Source organism: Chiloscyllium plagiosum, unplaced genomic scaffold (assembly GCF_037043375.1).
Source record: "Chiloscyllium plagiosum isolate Xiang-an unplaced genomic scaffold, Cpla_swu_hap1 HiC_scaffold_1, whole genome shotgun sequence".
NCBI classification, from domain to species: domain Eukaryota; kingdom Metazoa; phylum Chordata; class Chondrichthyes; order Orectolobiformes; family Hemiscylliidae; genus Chiloscyllium; species Chiloscyllium plagiosum.
Genome location: NW_028270139.1, coordinates 24,356,765 through 24,372,711, shown reverse-complemented (window position 1 = coordinate 24,372,711; position 15,947 = coordinate 24,356,765).

Here is a 15,947-nt window from a genome sequence, read left to right as displayed (position 1 = left end):
CGAAGTTCATGCTGGAGAGGTTAACCCTGTATAATAACATCGTATCCAATCACTTCACTACATGTGCTTCATTATTACTGCCCTGGTGGTCTAATGGTTAGGGTTCAGTGCTTTCAACGTCGCAGTCCAGGTTTGATTCTTGGTCAGGGATAGAAGCTTCGGGTGGCATGGTGGCTCAGTGGTTAATACTGTTGCCTCACAACATTAGGGACCCAGGTTCAATTCCAGCCCCGGGCAACTGTCTGTGTGAAGTTTGCACATTCTCCCTGTGCCTGCGTGTGTTTCCTCCCACAAGCCAAAGATGTGAATTGGCCATGATAAATCGCCCACAGTGTTAGGTCTATTAGTCAGGGGTAAATATAGGGTAGGGGAATGGGTCTGGGTGTGTTACTGTTCGGAGGGTTAGTGTGGACTTGTTGGGCTGAAGGGCCTGTTTCCATACTGTAAGGAATCTAATCTATTCAGTCTGAAACATTTAGTAATACTTTCACTGTGGATTTTATTAACTCTGTTTGATGTAGCGATGAAAATATTATATTGCCAGTTTATACTGAGCAGGAAGTATACTCCATAAGCATTTAAGAACTGTGTAACAATTGTAAATGGGATATGTCTTTATTTTCTTCTTACCTCTATGCTCGGATTCATGCAGCACCCAGGTGAGTAAGCAGATGAGCAACATTTTCGTTAGCTTCTCACAAAGTATTTCTGCTCTGAAGGCCTTGGGTTCTTTCTTCCTAGCAGGAAATACTTGACCTCAATTTGTACCCTCCACCATTACAGGAAATGCATTTAGGCACTGCCTCTTTCATGTGTTAGAAGCAAAACTGCAGCATAAATTCATATCATTTCACTCTTAGTATATGAGAACAGTGCAAACTTTTCATCATGCTGCTCTTAATAAACTTACTAAATGTAACCTTGAAACTCCCTTTCCTGTGATTTTTTTTGGAGCATGAGTGACCATGTTGGTTCGAACCAGGTCCTCATGCTAACTGAAACAATGCTAGCAAATTTGAAACATAACAATTAAAGTCTTAAAAGGGATCAAGGTTTACAAAATGATTAGCAAGCAAGAATATCCATGGATTTAGTGGGAGTTCACCCACAGTACCACTGTAACTTCAGCAAAAGCTTAAAGGTGCAAAGAAGTGGCAGGAACAAATGCTAGTCAGCCATTTAGATCATTTTTCTGGAGGCTTCAACTGTCCTTCCATGAAGAAAAGACTCATCAATGCCCATTATGTTGAATGATTTAAAATTGGGACTAATATCCTCAAAATGAAATCAGATACGGGCATGGAATTTCATTATTATATGAATTAAATATTTAGAATGAAGTTATATGACTTACATGACAATGATTAAAAGCATCTATTTGACATTGAGGCCAATTCATACCTTTTTTTTTTCTTGGTGCCAAACTCACATAGTTTGAAGCTGAGTCAGTGCAGTTTGACTGCCCTATTAGTATAATTCCCTCCCTCATTAAGCTTTGGGATTAATTGTTGACTTATAGTAGCCACTATAATATGAACATTTTTGTCCCTATCTCTAACCCAGGAGGCCTCACTTCAAGCCCTAGGGCTTGAAGTGCAGAAACCTCTTGCGGTGTGCAGAAACCTCTTGCGGTGGTGTCGCGATGATGTCCCTATCTCTGAGCCTGAAGGCCTGGTTTTGAGTTCCATCTGATTTGGAGGTATGCCTAAATACATCTAAACTTTTTTAAAAAAATCTGTGTCCTTGTTTCAAGAATTTTGTGGCACTGTGGTAATGTATCTGTCTTTGAGACATAAGGTCGGGTTCAAGTCCAACCTGCTGTAAAAGGGTATCATGATCTGTCTGAACCTGTTGACTAAAAATATCAAATATGTACCTTTAAGCTTTGCAATAGCATATTTACTTTGACATCATGCTTGTCAGCTAAAATACTTTTCTTCTTAATTAGTTCATGATCTGTCACGTTTGCAACCAAACATCCATGAGGATGCAGCTCATGAGTTGATCTCTCATGTATAGGTTCCAGTGGTGGAGTTGCTGACTCAGTTGGCTAGGCAGCTGGCATATGGGTCAGATTGACACCCACTACATGGGGTTTGATTCCCTGTTCTGGCTGAGGTAAATTCTGAACCATCCTCCTCAACAAACCTGTGGTAAAATATCAGACCACCCTGCTATGGTTTAATGAATAACCACCAAGGAACTATGTCCAAGCAACAAACTGAAGAAGAGAGCTCTCAGGTATGGTCAGAATTTGTATTACAATTTTAAAAATATGATTGAGAGTAATAACATAATTAAACATTAATTATTTAAAATAATAATTCTACTATCATTATCCACCTTAGAAAGAATACCAGTTACAAACTTCAGGATAAGTGTATACCATGAAAGTGCCTAAGAGGCTGACATTTTTCATGCTGATGTTAAAACATTGCATTGCCCAATGCTGAGTAAACTCTTCAAGTAAACCAGATGCATACCCAGATAAATGATCTAAATGCTGGCTGGCATATGTTAAAAGATACAGTTGTATAAACTTTTGATGGTTTTGAAATAAATCCTAAATGCTTCTGATAAAAAATGCTGCATTGTCTCTTTACTGAAACAGTGTTCTCTTTGTTAACTTCAGAATAAGCTGGTTGTTTTAAGCCAATGTAGTCTGTTATTTATCATAGTGTTTTCCTAAAGTTTAAAGCAATTCTTTAAGTTAGTCAAGTAAGATGACAGTAGCAGTAATAGAAAAAAAAGGCCTGCTATATTTATTAAATTGGTTTGGGAAAGCCAATGATGGGAATAATCTTACTTCTGTGGGATGGATGTCACTATGGGGAATTGACAAAACGACATAGCGAGCCAGTTTTAACTGATTTTTTTGGACAAAAAGCTGCGTATATATTAATCAATGTTGTTTTAGTTGAAAATTTGCTGCAGTGTTATGAATGTGCTTTGCTGCAGCCAGTAATGTCATATGATAAATGTACTGCTCCATATAACTCACTAGTGAGTTATCTAGTTTCCTTACTTTGGGGGGATATTTATTAAATTAACTTAAGTTATTCAAGGCATTTCCAAGTTTTCTCAACATGAAGATGTTTAATCCCTTTCAATACCATATTTGCTCACAAGATGAGGGCATCGCCAGCTAGACAAGAATTTATTGCCCATACCTACAAAAGGAAGTTCAGAGTCACCCACACTGCTGTGGATTTGGAGCCAGATCAGGTAAGGATGGCAGTTTCCTTTCCTAAAGGGCAATAGTGAACCAGATGAGCTTTATTCCAACAATCATATCATGGTCATCATTAGACTCTTGGTTATTGAATTCAAATTCCAATATTTGCTATGGCAGGGTGCGAACCCGGGTCTCCGGATTAATAGTCGAGTGATAATACAACTAGGCTGTTACCTCCCTTTAATTCATGACCGTTAAACTATCTACAATTATCAATGTTGTTTCCCATTATCTGTTAAAAAGAGAGGTGAATTGAACAATAGAACACATTTCCTCTACTTTTATCTCGAGTCTTTATCAATCAATTATAAGAAGCAATGACAACAGAAAATGGCTATAATTAATTTAGTAGAGTCTGATCCAAACTCAGTTTCCCTAAACAAACCTGAATTGGTAGCTAAATCTCAACACTAATATTTTGAAAAATCATTGAACATTTTGATCAGATCCTGATATTTTGCTAAAAGCCATTAACAGTATTATTCTGTAAGTCGGTTTAATTGGCATTAAATTACAAGTGTGTATCATCATCCATCCTGCTCAATCATTGTATGGATTATTCATTTTAGTTCATACTTTTTTTAGTCAAACTACAAATCATTCAGGTTAGGGAACATTTAATGGAGGGAGTTGACTTACTTAGTGGCTTGTATTGTAGATTATGTAACTGGTTCTATTTTCAAATCACTCCATAGTTTCATCCCACTCTCTCTTTACAATTTTCATCACTTTTTCAACCCTCCCAGGTTATTTAGTGCTATGGCACTGAGCTGTTATGCATTGTAACAAAAATCCAGCAATAGCAATTTACACTGTATAACACATCACTGACTGTGTTCTGTTTTTCCAATTTGCACTTTTGACTCCTGAAACACCAAATCACTGCTTCTTCCCTTCTGCCTGTTAATATATTAATTATTTTTTTTGTTCAACCATCATTCCTCTCTCTCTCAAAATTGTTATGTCCTCTTTTTGCAAAAGACTGCATTCAATACATCCATCTCCCAACCTCTCTAACTAGAATCTCTCTCTCACTTTTCTGGCCTCTCAAAGTCCTTGAACGTGACATCATTGGATCATGGAATTTCAGATTGAAACACTTTAGAAAAGGCTGAAGGAGGAAAAACTTGTTAAATTATTTACAAAATTGTTCCTTAAACTTTTGAATTAGAAGTTTCCAACAATAGAGGTTCTGTGAGGTCCAGGAAAGCATATTTACAAATTTGAAAGATTGTATTTTTGGTAATTGGCACTAAAAAGGCATCTGAGATAAGTCTTTGCCACCTGGTTGCACCGGATAGAGAGCTACATGATGACAAAATGACTATAGGTGCTAACAGTAATGGAAACTTGCATTAGCATTCAGCTCATTAGAATGTTGACTTTTATAAGTAGTTGATTGGGAGAATGTAGAACACTTAGAATGGATTTGGCAGTGCTCAAGATGTTATCCCATCATAGCATCTGAGTTAGATGTTATCCCATCATAACAAATGCAAAATCTGTCCAAATATATTTGAACACAATCACTGAGTAACTGGTTGATCGCAAAAGCGAGAGCACCCATAAAGACCCTGGAAAATACAAGAAGTGATCATTTCTGGTAAATAATCAGAAATGATCTGAGGAAAAGGATTCATCAGACAGAAAGGGGTGTAACAAGACTAAAACAATAAATGATCAAAGGAGGAAAAGCAGTAGACATAAATTGAATTGATAAAACGTTAAGGCAAGTAACTATGTGGATTCTTCATGCTGTCAACCAAGGTATTGAATGCTATAACAGACTTATGTGGTGATAACACATTAAAGAGATTGGATTAGAGAGAAAAGACAAGTTGGAGAAAGGGACTAGTTTTAAGAAAACTTAAGGATTCGAAATATGTTCTAGTAATTATATATATTTGTTTATTTCTTTAGCATGCTTACCTTTGGCTTTCTTTATCCAACTAAGTTTTTTTTTCTTCTTAGTTGGGAAATATGGATGATCGTGTGTACTTACCAGCCAAGCAATAATTTGCAATCAATTACATTAACTAATATAATTTTATCATTGATAGGATATGAAGCTATTTATTTGAATGTCAAGTGGAATCATGTAAGCTAATCAGTTTAAGAACATCAGGAAATAAGCCACGTAACCTCTGTTAATGACTGATTTGATTTGCACTGATCGTAACTTAAATATAAGAGCTGAACAAACCCTTCATAGAAATAAACTAATTTTAAGGGAGTAGGAGCTTTTATACTTTTATGAGAGATTTCTTTAAATGAAAGAAGCAATTATGATGTTCCAAAAGCTGTTTACCTATCAAGGACAAGAATCAAAGGATTGTACCTCAACTGAAATTGGGCAACACATGAATAAGCTTTAAAAAATGTGCAAAGGAACTGAAATGTGCAGGTAATGACCACAAATGATTAAATATATTGAAGGATAGAGATATTCCACAAAAAAATTTCCAGTGCAAAAATACTGAGAAATGAGGAGTGAACCACATTCACTTAGTCTCTGTTTTAATATTTTACTCTGGAAATTTGTGCTATAATTATGATGATGTGTGTCATTAATGTTATGTAAAAGAACCAGTGTACAATGAAGAAAGTCAGTCACACTGCATTTTTTCTGGGACATTTGTCTGGGTCTGCTGATTGCCTTATCTAAGCAAATGTTCTGATTTGCCAGCCCATCTTTACAGCAAATAACAACGCACAATTTTCCAGATGATTTAATTATATGCCCTTCAGCAACTTAGACTGAAAAAGTAGTGACACAGGTGACCTTGTATTAATGAGATTGACAGCCTTGATATAAGCATAGGGAAACACAGAGTAATCTGAAAACAGAGTGCTCCATAAACTGAGTGCTAAGGTAGGAAATTAATGGAAGTGGGTGCTCTCTGAAAATATTCCTTAGATTGTAATGTAGATTAATAATCTGACTGAAAACTTCAAATCTTCAAGCTCGTTGAGATGATTAGTTAGCAGAAACTGCCAGCAGTTTAGAGTTAATTAATCAGCTGTAAATACTAACCTGAATAAACATTAATTACCGAAAGGGGCTCTTGTGGTGCAGTAATAGCAACCAAGATTCAAGTACAACCAAGTGCTAAATTGGAATTTGGTGCAAATGGGATCTCTCAGAAGTGGGAGGAAGCACAAACTGATGTGGAAACAGCATTCTTTGTGAATTAAATGATACATTGGGAAATTTGTGCAATTGAGAATTTGGTCAGATGTGGGAGTAGGTGCTGTTTTTCATTCTTTTTGTTTCATGTCGGCTACCGAGTGAATGTTATTCTTCTGTTTCTGCGAGGACATAGAACTTTCTGTTGGTTTTCTACATGTCTAGCTATTTAGCTACTCAGCTAAAAGAATAAGGTTAGACACACATGCCAGGGCAGATGATGTGCCATAATTGTAACATATAGGAGATTGTGGAATGGTGTATGGAAGAGGAAAGATGGTGGGATGGTGTCTCTCAGTTGTCTGCATCAAGATGTGCTGAAGATAAAGCTCTACAACATTTTCTTTTCTCCGATTTTTAGTAATAAACATAAAGCAAATTTAATCCAAAAGTAAAGGTGATGTGGTGATGTGGACACTGGTGAGTCAGTTTGAAAAATACATTAAAATCAGCAGAAAAGAGATTCTTGACATAAAGCCATAGAGTCACAGAGAGGTACAGCATGGAAACAGAGCCTTCGGTCCAACCCGTCCATGTCGACCAGATATCCCAACCCAATCTAGTCCCACCTGCCAGCACCCGGCCCATATCCCTCCAAACTCCTCTTATTCACATATCCATCCAAATGCCTCTTAAATGTTGCAATTGTACCAGCCTCCACCACTTCCTTTGGCAGCTCATTCCACACACATACCACCCTCTATGTGAAAAAGTTGCCCCTTAGGTCTCTTTGAAATCTTTCCCCTCTCACCCTAAACCTATGCCCTATAGTTCTGGACTCGCCAGCCCCAGGGAAAAGACTTTGCCTCTTTACCCTATTCATGCCCCTCATAATTTTGTAAACCTCTATAAGGTCACCCCTCAGCCTCTGAAGCTCCAGGGAAAACAGCACCAGCATGTTCAGCCGCTCCCTGTAGCTCAGATCCTCCAACCCTGGCAACATCCTTGTAAATCTTTTCTGAACCCTTTCAAGTTTCAGAATATCTTTCCAATAGGAAAGAGACCAGAATTGCACGCAATATTCCAACAGTGGCCTAACCAATGTTCTGTACAGCCAAAACATGACCTCCCAACTCCTGTACTCAATACTCTGACCAATAAAGGAAAGCATACCAAACGCCCTCTTCACTATCCTATCTATGTGTGACTCCACTTTCAAGGAGCTATGAACCTGTACTCCAAGGTCTCTTCGTTTAGCAACACTCCCTAGGATCTTACCATAAAGTGTATACGCCCTGCTAAGATTTGCTTTCCCAAAATGCAGCACCTCGCATTTATCTGAATTAAACTCCATCTGCCACTTCTCAGCCCATTGGCCCATCTGGTCCAGATCCTGTTGTAGTCTTCACTGTCCACTACATCTCCAATTTTGGTGTCATCTGCAAACTTACTAACTGTATCTCTTATGCTCACATCCAAATCATTTATGTAAATGACAAAAAATAGAGGGCCCAGCACCAATCCTTGTGGCACTCCACTGGTCACAGGCCTCCAGTCTGAAAAACAGCCCTCCACCACCACCCTCTATCTTCTACCTTTGAGCCAGTTCTGTATCCAAATGGCCAGTTCTCCCTGTATTCCGTGCGATCTAACCTTGCTAATCAGTCTCTCATGGGGAACCTTGTTGAATTCCTTACTGAAGTCCATATAGATCACATCTACCACTCTGCCCTCATCAATCCTCTTTGTTACGTCCTCAAAAAACTCAATCAAGTTTGTGAGACATAATTTCCCACGCACAAAGCCATGATGACTATCCCGGATCAGTCCTTGCCTTTCCAAATACATGTACATCCTGTCCCTCAGGATTCACTCCAACAACTTGCCCACCACCGACATCCCTGGCTTTTCCTGACCACCCTTCTTAAACAGTGGCACCACGTTAGCCAACCTCCAGTCTTACGGCACCTCACCTGTGACTATTGATGATACAAATATCTCAGCAAAAGGCCCAGCAATCACTTCTCTAGCTTCCTACAGAGTCCCACTGTTGCCTCACAGCACCAGAGACCCAGGTTCAATTCCCGCCTCAGGCGACTCTCTGTGTGGAGTTTATACATTCTCCCCCTGTCTGCGTGGGTTTCCTCCAGGTGGTCCAGTTTCCTCCCACAGTCCAAAAATGTACAGGTTAGGTAAATTAGCTATGCTAAATTGCCCATAGTGTTAGGTGTAGGGGAATGGGTCTGGGTGGGTTGCGCTTCGGCGGGTCGGTGTGGACTTGTTGGGCCGAAGGGCCTGTTTCCACACTGTAAATAAGGTAATCTAAGTACGGTAATCTAAAATCTTGTAGGGTACACCGGATGATGTCCTGGGGATTTATCCACATTTATGCATTTCAAGATATCCAGCACGTCCTCCTCTGTAATTTGGGCATTTTGCAAGATGTCACCATCTATTTCCCTACAGTCTATATCTTCCATGTCCTTTTCCACAGTAAATACTGATGCAAAATACTAATTTAGTATCTCCCCCATTTTCTGCGGCTCCACACAAAGGCCGGCTTGCTGATCTTTGAGGGGCCCAATTCTCTCCCTCGTTACCCTTTTGTCCTTAACATATTTATAAAAACCCTATGTATTCTCCTTAATTATTTTTGTCAAAGCTATCTTCTGTCCCCTTTTTGTCCTTCTGTTTTCCCTCTTAAGTATACTCCTACTGCCTTTATACTCTTCCAAGGATTCACTCGATCTATCCTGTCTATACCTTACATATGCTTCATTCTTTTTCGAACCAAACCCTCAATTTCTTTAGTCATCCAGCATTCCCTATACCTACCAGCCTTCCCTTTCACCCTAACAGGAACATATTTTCTCTGGATTCTTGTTATCTCATTTCAGAAGGCTTCCCATTTTCCAGCTGTACCTTTACCTGCGAACATCTGCCCTCATTCAGCTTTCGAAAGTTCTTGCCTAATACCATCAAAATTGGCCCTTCTCCAATTTAGAACTTCAACTTTTAGATCTGGTTTATCGTTTTCCATCATTATTTTAAATCTAATAGAATTATGGTCGCTCCCCCACTGACACCGCAGTCACCTGCCCTGCCTTATTTCCCAAGAGTAGGTCAAGTTTTGCACCTTCTCTACATACTGAATCAGAAAATTGTCTTGTATGCACTTAACAAATTCCTCTCCATCTAAACCCTTAACACTATGCCAGTCCCTGTTTATGTTTGGACAGTTAAAATCCCCTATCATAATGACCCTATTATTCTTACAGATAGAACATAGAACATAGAACAATACAGCACAGAACAGGCCCTTCGGCCCATGATGTTGTGCCGAACATTTGTCCTAGCTTAAGCACCCATCCATGTACCTATCCAATTGCCGCTTAAAGGTCACCAAAGATTCTGACTCTACCACTCCCACAGGCAGCGCATTCCATGCCCCCACCACTCTCTGGGTAAAGAACACACCCCTGACATCTCGCCTATACCTTCCACCCTTCACCTTAAATTTATGTCCCCTTGTAACACTCTGTTGTACCCGGGGAAAAAGTTTCTGACTGTCTACTCTATCTATTCCTCTGATCATCTTATAAACCTTTATCAAGTCACCCCTCATCCTTCGCCGTTCCAATGAGAAAAGATAGCTGAGATCTTCTCACAAATTTGTTTATCAATTTCCCTCTGACTATTAGGAGGTCTATAATACAATCCCAATAAGGTATTCATCCCTTTCTTATTTCTCAGTTCCACCCAAATAACTTTCTTGGATGTATTTCCAGGAATATCCTCCCTCAGCACAGCTGTAATGCTACCCCTTATCAAACGTGCCACTCCCCCTCCTCTCTTGCCTCCCTTTCTATCCTTCCTGTAGCATTTGTATCCTGGAACATTAAGCTGCCAGTCCTGCCCACCCCGGGGCCATGTTTCTGTAATTGCTATGATATCCCAGTCCCATGTTCCTAACCATGCCCTGAGTTCATCTGCTTTCCCTGCTGGGCCCCTTGCATTGAAATAAATGCAGTTTAATTTGTCCTACCTTGTCCCTGCCTGCCCTGACTGTTTGACTCGCTTCTGTTCTCAACTGTATCAGTCTCAGATTGACCTCTTTCCACACTATCTCCCTGGGTCCCACCCTCCACCTTACTATTTTAAATCCTCCCGAGGAGATCCAGCGAATTTCCCTGTCAGTATATTAGTCCCCTTCCAATTTGGTGTGATCCATCCTTCTTGTACACATCACTTCTACCTCGAAAGAGATTCCAATGACCCAAAAATGTGAATTCTTCTCCCATACACCAGCTCCTCATTCATCTGCTGTATCCTCCTATTCCTGTCCGCACTAGCTCGGATTACTGGGAGTAATCCAGATATTACTACTCTCGAGGACATCCTTTTTAAATTCCGGCCTCACTCTCTGTAATCTCCCTTCTGACTCTCAACCTTTTCCCTTCCTATGTCATTGGTTCCAATGTAGACAATGACCTCTTGCTGGCCCCTCTCCCCGTGAGAACATTCTGCACCCTCTCTGAGACATCCTTGATCCTGACACCAGGGAAGCAACACACCATTCTGATTTTTCACTGCTGGCCACAGAAACATCTCTGTATACCTCGGACAAGAGAATCCCCTCACACAATTGATCTCTTGGAACCTGACATACCCCTCATTGCATTAGAGCCAGTCTCAATACCAGAAACATAGCTGTTCGTGCTATGTTCCCCTGATAATGCATCACCCTCTACATTTTCCAAAACAGCATATTGTCTGAAATGGGTATAGCCACAAAAGACTCCTGCACTAGCTGCCTACTTCTCCTACCTTTCCTGGAGTTAACCCATCTATGTGATTGTATCTGAGACTTACCCCCTTCCTATAACTGCCATCCATCACATACTGTTGCTGTTGCAGTTGCAAATTCCTTATCGCTTCTAACTGTCTCTCCAACCGATCCATTCGATCTGATAAGATTCGCAACCAACAGCATTTATGACAGATATAATCCGCTGTAATCCTTAAACTCTTTTTAAACTCCCACATCTGATAAAAAGCACACTTCACTCTACTAAAGGCCATTTTTACTTCTTTACAATCTACAGACACCAGAAAATAACATCGTCTTATTCCTCTACAAACACTGCCCCCGGTTAAATTAATAGTTATGGCTTATATTTTAAGATTAGATTCGATTCCCTACAGAGTGGAAACCGGCCCTTCCGCCCAACTAGTCCATGGATTCCACCAGGGTGTATCTCACTTACTCTCTTTGCCCTCCCTCACTTTCTGCTCACTTTAATGCTCACAGTATCTCTGCAGCACCCTGCCTTGCATTGCCTGTTTATCCTCTGCTCCCTCAACTAGATTAAGTTTAATCAAGAAACATATCTCCAAAAACATATAATCAAGAAAGAACCCACTCTATTCACTACTGCAGCCTTTCTGAAGGTCGCACTTAAAACAACAATACACTTATCCGCTTCTGTGCTGTGAATTTCACCCAACAGTTCCTCCAAGTTGCTAATTTTCCCAGATGCACTCCGATATCCAGCGATCCATGAACTCAAACAGCAAAGGCAGAGTCAAACGAGACAAGAATATCACTAGTGAGTGCGAGAGGGCTTTTTGAATCCATTTGCACACATTAGCTAATCTCACCTCTTTGATATGTAATTTCCTATTCTCTTATGCATTAGCTGAAAACTAGATGGCGACAATTCCCATCATGAAAGCCTGGTGACTCCAGGTCTCCATTTTGGATAGCGGTCTTCAACATCTACAGGTATGCTACATGGACAACTCTCCATCCACAGATGTTGGCATCAGACATGTATCAGCCTCATCCCACCCTCATGGTGCATCACCAATCCACTTACAGTAAAGTTCGGCAGTTCAATGCTGCACTTTTGAGTTCCTTTTATTGAAATCCCACTGCCAGGACATTTTGCCCACACGGTCAGGAAATCAACTCATGGATTTCACCAGGGCGTCTCTCACTTACTCTCTTAGCTCTCCCTCACTTTCTGCTCACTTTAATGCTCACAGTATTTCTGCAGTACCCTGCCTTGCATTGCCTGTGTATCCTCTGCTCCCTCAATTTGAGCTTAAAGTCTCATAATGCTTCTGTCTTGACTTGCTGTTTAGTGCAAATACAAAGCCAGGCAAATTATTATGGTTGCCAGCAGACATCAGTCAAGGGGGTGGATTTCAATCTCACACCAGTGCCGGCTGGCAGCACTGTACTTACAAATAACACATAATGTACTGCAAATGTCGGACATGTTCAGACTCTATTCATAGGAGTTTAGTAGAATAAGTGATGATCTGATTGAAACATGCAGGATTCTTAAGGGGTTTGACAGCGTAAATGCTGAGAGGATATTTCCCCGTCATGGGAGAGTCTAGGACCAGAGGGCATTGTTTCAGAATAAAGGGGAGCCAATTTAAGACTGAGATGAGGAGGAATTGCTTCTCTCAAAAGATTGTGAATTTTTGCCACATTGTGCTGTAGGAGCAGGTTAAGGTGGAGAGATTCATGATCTGTAGGGAAATCAAGGATTATGGGGAATGGGCAGGAAGTGATGGAAGGAATGTCAGATTAGCCATGATCCTATTGAATAGAGGAGGCTAGAGGAGCCAAGTGGCCTACTCCTATTCCTTTTTATTATGGTAACACAGTTGGGGAGCTATATGGACATGGTCAGGGACCTAGTCACTCATTATGCCGGTCTGTTCAGCTACATTGCTCAAGAGGGTAGTCCATGGTCAATTCTCAGGGTCCTTCTGTTAAATATCTAGGTGGGGAGTTATCAGGGGCTACTGTTCTGGGAGGGAAGCTTAATTTTGGGCATTGGGGTCAGAAAGCTTGAACCCAGATGGGAATGAAAGGGGCAACTCAATATATCAGGGGAAGGGAGAGACAAAAAAGCCTGGAAGGGAAGAGTTATTCTGGTGGCATAGGGGAGGAGTCATTGACTGTCATGATTTCAAGCACCATAAGTCAAAGTAAGAAAGCAAGTGAAGAGCACTGAAATGCACCCTTTGCTCCACAGCACAAGTACGTTATCTGCCCCTGTGCACAATTTTCTAGTAATGGCAGTACAATGAAACATGCTGGTTTACTCCAAAGTCTAGCATTGACATGCAGAAATATATTATTTCAATATAAACAATCTAATTTTTCAGAACTCTCTGTATATTTCACAACTGACTCATGTTGGTTCCATGTGAAATCATTGCCCACATAGTTCAGGAGTTGGGAAGATTCAGGCCTGGTTGTCAGTTTGATGATCCACCAAATTGACTTGTCTGTCTTTATGCTGCAATTGCCTGTGATGTTCTGAAAAAGAAACTGCAATTTCACTTGTTTTACACACAACCCTGAAATATAACACAATCTTCAAACCAAAGTACAACTAACAATCCCAAAGTATAGCAATTGGCTATATGAGGGCTGGATGTTCAGGAACTCTCATCAGGTTCAAATGGAAGTCAGAAACTAACAGTTGTGCAGAATAAGTTTCCTCAGAATGGGCCAATTATTGGCCAGAGTGGGGGCTTCACTGTGCATTTAAAGATGAGAGGAGGTGTGTCAAAGCTAGCAGAGCAGCTTGGAAACAGCAGGTTGCCATGGCAAATAAATGGAAGTGTCCTCACCCCAACCTTTTAAAATCTAAAATGTCAATTGGATCACTGTAAGTGGGTGAGTCCCAGTCTACCTCCGGCTATTGACCTTAATAGGCTTCATCTCTGCCCTTGATTCTGCCTCCAGAGGAATGACCAAGACCAAGATGGAGCCAGCTGCACTGGGGCCAAAAATTTATCCCCAGGACTAAAAACTGATCAGGCTATTGCAAAAAAAAAGCAACAAGAGGTATATGTTATTTATTAATGGTTTACCCAATGACAGAGCAAAAAGCATATATGAATGCTCATTATGATTCTCAGTCCGCTTCAATGCTCTAAATTCACAGTATGTATGGTACACATGTCAGTGATTACTTACACATTTTTAAAAAAATCTACTCTGAAAAGCGGTAAAATTCACTAAACAATGTGAATGCAAAAGTCCATACTTCATTTGGTTTCATATATTCCAAAATATTTCCATATTTTATTTGGTCAGTCACTCTTTCTGAAAACACAATGCATGGTTTCAGCAAACTTCATAAAGCTGACATCTAGCTCTGATTTTCTTGCCGTTCTCATGCACGTGGACAAATAATTACAAAAATATGATCACTGGCTTTTTTTATATCACTCGAACAGCACAGAATGATTTGCGAGCATTTAAAGCAATATGATATCTCAGGCCTCAAAGCATCTGTTTTTATGCTTCCTTTTATTATTCAGATACAATCAAACACATATATAATCCCAGTAGCCCAGGTGACAGATGCTAGCCTACCAAATCAGAAAGCCAAGAGGGAGAGGTCCAGAACTATCTGACACTGAAATTCCAAGGTTATCAGTCACTGAAATAACCCTGAAATTGAGTATGTTTTGTATAGTCTCAGTCTGGGTGATGGATAAATTGTCTTGTAAGAACAAAGCAGTTTATCTTGTCACAAGAAGAGAGAGAGAGAGATACAGAGAGAGCAAACATGTTGATGTTACTGTCTATCACAGTTTTGTGTCTCACTGAAAAATCATACTTCACTGCAGAGCAGTGGCAGAGAACCTTACTGTACAGAACATTTTTGCTCTCCCTGATCAAAAAGAATCAACCGAGATTTTACATAAAAAATAAAACAGCTAAAAGACTATAATGCATCTGTTAGTTTTGTTTCAGAGACTGAAGCTACTCAGGGAACTTAAAATCAAGATAATTCCAGAGTTAAAACAGTTCTTATTTCTGACCTCTTGTCTTTTAATACTTCATATGTTATAAGCAGGGAGATGTAATCATTCCTGTTAATAACATAGCCATTAACATCACATGTTATTTCAGAAGACATGGTATAGACAGTGTTGTAGTTGGAACAGTGTGATTCAACCTGCAATTATCTTGGTAATGTGCTCATTTTCAGGAACAGAGTAAGATGTGCTCAATGTGTTGCTAACTCCTGCCTCAAATACACTCAAGTCACAGCAACAAAGTTCCAGAATATTCACATTTTAGTTAAACTCTGAAGAACTTTTGAAAATGATTTAGATTAGATTAGATTCCATTCCTGACAGTATGGAAACAGGCCATTCAGCCCAACAATTCCATACCAACCCTCTGAAGAGTAATCCACTCAGACCAATTTCCCTCTGACTAATGATCTAACACTATGAGCAATTTAGCATGGCCAATTCACCTGACCTGCACATCTATGGACTGTGGGAGGAAACCAGAGCACCCGGAGGAAACCCACGGAGACATGGGGAGAATGTGCAAACTCCACATAGCCTGCGGCTGGAATCAAACCCGGGTCCCTGGTGCTGTGAGGCAGCAGTGCTGACCACTGAGCCACCGTACCACGTTGATTTACTTATTTTTATATTTACACTGAAATATTATATAGTAATAGTGGTTAGCACTGCTGCCTCTCAGCGCCAGAGACCCGGGTTCAATTCCCGCCTCAGGCGACTGTGTGG